General features: G+C 31.0%; 1 long non-coding RNA gene across 1 annotated transcript; it reads left to right on the plus strand.

Moving 5' to 3' along the window:
- The first annotated feature begins 961 nt into the window (after window positions 1-961).
- Window positions 962-1,861, plus strand: LOC111400021. The gene is made up of 2 exons (XR_002703816.1): window positions 962-1,278; window positions 1,603-1,861. It is a non-coding gene; the product is annotated as an uncharacterized LOC111400021 (long non-coding RNA).
- Window positions 1,862-6,811: the final 4,950 nt, after the last annotated feature.

Genomic DNA, 6,811 nt, shown 5'->3' on the forward strand with positions numbered 1-6,811 from the left:
GGCATGCGACTCTTCCGCAGCCGGCCAAGTCAAAATTAATTTCGCGTTTTGACTCTTCCTATTTCCTTGCAATTGTTATATGAATAAATTTCAGAAATGGTCATTGAAGTTCAGGAAAAAATTGAAGTTGGTCATTAAAGTATTATTGACATATTTAGAGCATGTTTGGGAAGGATTATAATCGGATTTTAATCTAAATCAAACAATCAATATTAACCATATATTTTATGAGTTCCATAACTTTTCAACCACATAATTAAAAAACTTCTACCATAATCTACTAAAAGTCTAATTTTAATCCCCACCAAACTCCCTCTTAGTCTCTAAGAAAAAATAATGTCATACAATTTTTTTTATGTGGATAGTGTACTAACAACCGTTATATTGACCGATTCAATAACTAACCTCTTGGTTCAAATATATTACCTTTTTATTATTTATTAATGGTGAAAATTATGGTTGAAGTTAACTAGAGCAATTCAAGATTTTTTCAACTGGTGCTTCCACCATCCAAAGGACGGCATGTCCATCCTAATTTCAGATGCTAGCAGGGCCTCTAACCTTTGTCATTAGCATCCATATTGAATCTATGGCATCGCTTTCTGTCAAAACGCTACCCGCTCCCTATTTTAAAAAAAACTATAATCTAAATCCTGAAATTCACCCCGGAAGGTGTGATGTTCAGATTCGAGTTTTATTTTTTATCTGTAATTTCATGAGACACAACAATCCTTTATTGTTCTCAGTGTTTAATTGGAGACAACTGTGGAGTCGATGAAGCTGAAAAATGACTGATTGTCTAACAAAATTTAACTTTATTGACTAAATTTATGGAAAATATACTTTAATTACCAATTTGAAATTTCAATTGAACTTCAGCGACAATTTTAAAATTAACTCGTTGTTATAAATATTATTAAAACAGCGCGTCATTTCCTATGCATTTGACACTAACGTGCTCCGTTCCTGGAAGCTTCATTTCTCCTTTCTCACTCGCCGCCGTTGAACTCTTCAGCTATATATACCATTTGCGCCCCCCATTTCCTGTTCCATTCCGAATCTTTCATTTTCTTAGAATTCATACCATTGGTTTGAAAAATTGTTCTAAAAGTTTCGTTCCCTATACCGAATCTATAGCTTAATCGAAGATGAATTCAATGTCGAGCGCTAAATCGTTCAGCTTCTCCATTATTGGATTTATGCTGATGGCACTAATCCAATACAGTTTCGGACAAGGAATGGCGCCATCGCCGGCACCGATTGGTCCTTCCAACGATGGTGAGTATTTTCATCGGAAATTTATATCTCTATTATTAAAATAATTATTTTTGTGGTTTCAAAAACCAAAAAAATCTACAATCATCCTACAGATCCAAACTCAAATTTAGACTCAACTCCTGATGAGACATGTGTCAACGCAAACAAAATCACCCTATCATTTTCTGACTCCTCTCTTTTTAAGCGACTTTTTTCATCTTCCTATTCTCTTATTCTTATTTAAATTGTTAAAATCAGTAAAAATTTACCAAATAATTATTTGGTTTGTTTACGACAGCAATTAATTAAAATTCATTGATTTTTTATTTTTTTATTTTTATGTAGGCACAGCAATTGATCAAGGGATTGCATACGTTCTCCTGTTTGTAGCACTCGCGATTACATACATAGTCCACTAATGATATCATTTTTTTTCTGTTGAAATTGTATTGTTGTTGCAATTTTAATTCATTCTTTCATGTATTTTCTCCTATTATTTTGAGGGCATAAATTTAATTATTTTTATTTTTCATCACTTGTAAAGAAATATATTCATTAGAATAATGCACAGTGGATTGCAATCTCAATTTAGGCGGGGCTTAAATTGGTATTAGATGATTGATTAAATAAAAGATAAATTTAATCAATTAATGTCACGTTAACGTTATCTAAACTAGAGTTGCAACTCAATGACTCTAAATAGCATTATTCCAGAGATTCATTAACTTCCCCATAATATAAAGAAATGGATTGATTATTAGATTCTAAATGCAATGTACTAGAATGTTTATGAAAGAAAATAAGTTTGTCTCTATTCGATTTAATTAAAAATTTTGCCCCCGTTTGATTCCCATTTTTTGACCATAAAAATAAAAAATATTATCGTTATCTATCATATCAAGCCATCATATTTGACTTTTTATCTTTTGTATGGGTCTCGTAACGACTATATTTTTCATTATTATTCTTAGAAAAATAGTATCAAACGGGGTCTTTAAAACAAAATCTAAATCAAAGTTAATGATTAATTTTGATCATACATGTAATGAAATTCATGACTTTTATTAATTTTCAATCATATATTTCATCAACTTTTATAAATCTACAAATAATTTTAATTTTAGCAAAATCAAACAAGGCCTATATAATTTGGAATGAGTGCAATGTAACGATGAAGGATCCAATAGAAGCCCTTGTTTGATCTACATTATTTTCAAAATATATTTTTCGCTTTATTCTTTTCAACCGTACATTTTTCAATAAATAATATTATATATAAATTCAAAACATTTCTTTATTTTTCTAACAACACATTCTCAATCAATCTACTATTTTAAAATACATTTTTAACCAAAAAATGGGCTCAAACATGCTCTAAATTTTGATAAATATTGATGAAATGTATGATTGAAAATATGAGGATCTCATGAAATATATGGTTAAAATTAAGGCTTAATTTGACCATTATTTTTTAGGATTAAGGAGTTTTTGAATAGTAATTTTTTAAAGAATGTGTAGTTAAAAAATAAGAAAATATTTTGGATTTATAAAAAAAAAATTTACTACGAAAATAAGTGGTTGAATATGAGTATGAGAAAAAAGAATTTTGAAATAATGATTATTAAGCATGGGCTAGTTGTTGACTTTGATTTATATTAAATTTTATATTTTAATTCTCACCAAATAGGAGATAAATTGCAAATGAGAATTTTTGACGCACATAAGTGCCTTTCTTTTTTCTTTTTTCCTTTTTTTTTTTTTTTAAATCTATTTCACTTAACAAAATGCGGTCCTTTGCGATAATAGCTAGACATGAAAGATTGCTGCAAAGTAAGATTTTTAACATGCACCATTTGTGCAGATTAAGCATGGCAGATAAAATTTCTATTTAGGTTTTGTAATTAGTTCACCAAAACCTTGTCAAGAGAATGGAGCGAGCAAACTATAGAAAAAATACATCAAAGAACAGAAAAATAAATGTCTTTCACGATTAACAAACAAAAATGCATCCTTAAATAGCGCATTTCAGTAAAATACACTCTGAAATGCTTTGAGGATTGTCCTCGCTCCAAAATGCCTACACATGCATAAGAATTGCAGAAGTTAGTATAGAATATTCAAATTCGGCTTTGCTTATTCTTATCAACTGGTCAAGGCAATACTTTCATAAATATGGGTCATCACACACATTTCTTTAGCTATCTTCTTCAATTATACTTTTCGAGCACAAGCCAAGTGATCACGAATCTTCTTGGTGATTAAATCGTTCGCTATATGTCACAACACCAAGGGGCTGAAGCTTCTAATGAAAGCAGCTGCTCATTTAGGGAATTTTCACACAAATGGAGAGCTTTTAACCATGAATGAGGTGGCTAATGTGATTTGGAACCACTTTTTCTCTTCCATTTTTGTCGTTAATAACCATATCAAACTCTTACAAAAGAAGTATGCACGTCATGAGTGTCTTATATGAAGACAGTCATGTTTTGACGGTGTAGAATGTTGCTTGGCCAAAGGCAGCTAATACGACATCATTCGGGCATGTCAAGAATCGTATGAAGGTTGTGAATGACCAATAGAGGATTCGTCACTATTAGATAGTAAAATATTATGGTTTGCATTTCATTTAATTAAGTCGATAACGAAATCATTGGTCAAAGTATACTCATAAGTCAAAAAGGAGTTTTCGACTCATATTGACTTAATGGTGGTATGAAAGATATGATTGATAATCAAGATTGACACACTTCCATATCTCGTAATTGATCGGATCATATTGACGAAGGGATTATAGTTTCACAGTAAATGAACGAATTTGATTTTGTCATATCACATGACATTTTCTGTCACGTGTATTGTCCTGATACATTGCTAAATGTCAATTTAGGACGGCGAGTGTGGATTGATGATAAATTAAAAATGTGTTTTAATTTATCAATTTTGATTAGATCAAAATAATATTTCACGTCGTCAGGTATCGTGATCGGAAACCTGATGGGTTGCACACAAAAGGAGAGCTGGAAGATTGTGATTTGTCAATTAATTAATTTAACAAATGTTTAATAAATAAATTAATTGGATTGTTTATTTATAGGCTTGAATTAAATAATTGGATTAATTAATTTACGGATCGGATTTAACTAAATGGGTTAATTAAATATTTGACTGGGTCAGGCGAAACCCATTCGGACTTATATAAATATGACTAGAGTTTTCAAAATCTGTAGAGAATTCATTATTCTTGCTAGCACAAGAGGAGAAAATCATAATCCTGCAATCTTATTCTCTATGTGGATCATCGTTAGGGTTGGACAATTCGACATCTATGGTTGACAGATCGAAGTTGCTGGATCAAGAAGAAAAACAAAAGATTTGCAGAATTTTCAAAAGTATAATTTTCTATCACAACTTCTATCTAAACACAGAAGGATCCTTAGTGAGAATTGAAAAATTGTTTTATTTTCACTGCGCATGATAAGTAGATTCCTAACAAAGTGAAATAACATCTTATCCATAGAAAATGCATAAAAGTTAGGGTTTTCTTTCTTCAAATTCTCCTTTTTAATTTAAGCTTAAAAAAGAGAAGAACAAGACTTCGTGAGGTTTATTTTTCAATTTTTCAAGGAAATGAAATGATCACTATTTGTTTATCATTCTTCAGAAACTCTCATTTCCAACTATACATTCTCACAATGGAATATTTTACATATAAACTCTATACTTTTCTGCCTACTTTTTAATCATACATTTTCCTAAAAAATTATTATTTCAAAACTCATTTTCTTCAAAATTCTACTTTGAATTAGATCAAAAAGGGGAAATATGTGAAATATACATTTTGGATAAGTAACTTTTCATCTAACGCTCCATAGACCAAGGTGTCTTCTGTCAATGCTATCATTTTATTAATTTCAGTGTATGAGTGGCTTACACAACTTAAGAATATATTTCAGAGCTATATTTTACATTAAGTACCTGTTTGGTTGCCTGAAAATGGATTAAAATTTAATACAAAATCAGTACGTAATTTTAACCACACATTTTTGTGAGATTCACAACTATTCAATAACACATTCTGTCAATTTTTAGGGAGTCCCTATTTTCATTCCTCTTTTTTTATGTATCTATCCACTTTATAAAAATGAATATTAAATTTTTTATATTATGCAAATTTACTTACGCAAAAAGTGCAAACCGTAAGTGCACGGTTCGTGCTCAAGTAATAAAGTCAACTTTTTGAGTCCAAGTTGTCGATATCTTGATGAATGTTACCTTGGATCACACAATTTTAATTAATTTAATTCTAATAATGGAAACAAACACAATCAATATTTTAATTTTGATTTTGCAAATAAGGAAAATTAACTAAAAAAATTAATAATAATAATAAACACTTCGAAATTTTGGAGGAAAATGTGGTGGGATTCATTTTTTTGTTTAACCGTCGTCTAATTAATTTCTCCACAAATCAATTAACAAATTACTCAATTACGATGTTAAACCCGTTTTTTCAAATTTAGTTAATCACCTCTCTCAAACGAAATTAATTCTAATTCATTGGTTTAACTTATTATATCCCTATATTAATTAAAACCAAACAACCACATTAAGGGTCCGCTTGGTGGTAATTTTGAGAATTGATTTTTTGACTGTTAGGGAGAAAAGTGAGGGCCACATGTGAGTGAAGAATTCAAAAATGACGGTTGAAATAATGAAATAACGTCAAAAAATCAAATTTTGAGGTAAAAAATCACTACCAAACGAAGCCTAGATCTTTGTGAAAATAGTTTAATGGATCACCTATGACTAATGGTAAATCTCCATCCCCTATAAGAACCTATGATTTCTACCATTTAATCAGATGAACGTGAAGTGGTATTCTGATTAGAATCTTGACTCCTAAAAGAGATGGTAAATGGTAACAATAAGGTGAATGGCTTTTATTTATTTTTCACTAAGACATGTTTCCCTCAGGTGCCACCTCTATGTGGCCGAAAGATGCAATTCCTTATTCATCATCTGTTGGAAACCAACATAACTGCAATTCCTTTCCATCATCGCTTGTTGTGCTTGAGACCCCATTAGGCCGTCATTTATGCTTCTTTAATATTTTTCACTAGTACAGACACCAATATATGTTACTCTGGTCCTCACCTAGAAGACCAAACCATAATAAGAGAGATGTACACTAAAATTATTACGGCAACTTTTTGTGCGCTTGATAGCTTGAGGAGGAGAGCAGGGGTTGAATTGTACTTGTCTTCCATTAGCTTGGATTGGAAAATGTTGAATCATTACAGAATGGGAATATGAAGTGAATCTCTTAGCGATGTTGGTAGAGTTCAATTTTGATTAGAGGTGTTGGCGTGAGCAATCACTCTGTCCTATTATTTCTTGGGATGAGTCATCAACTATTTACCTATATTTCTTTTAACTATGAATGGAACTAGATTCCTTGTAGGCACAGTGTACAGGCAGCTCTTGTTTTCTAACCTGTTGGAGCATAGCTCGGGATTTACCTCCCTCACAAAACTCTAGGGGTGAGACAGTGGGG

Source organism: Olea europaea, chromosome 9 (genome assembly GCF_002742605.1).
Source record: "Olea europaea var. sylvestris chromosome 9, O_europaea_v1, whole genome shotgun sequence".
NCBI lineage: Eukaryota > Viridiplantae > Streptophyta > Magnoliopsida > Lamiales > Oleaceae > Olea > Olea europaea.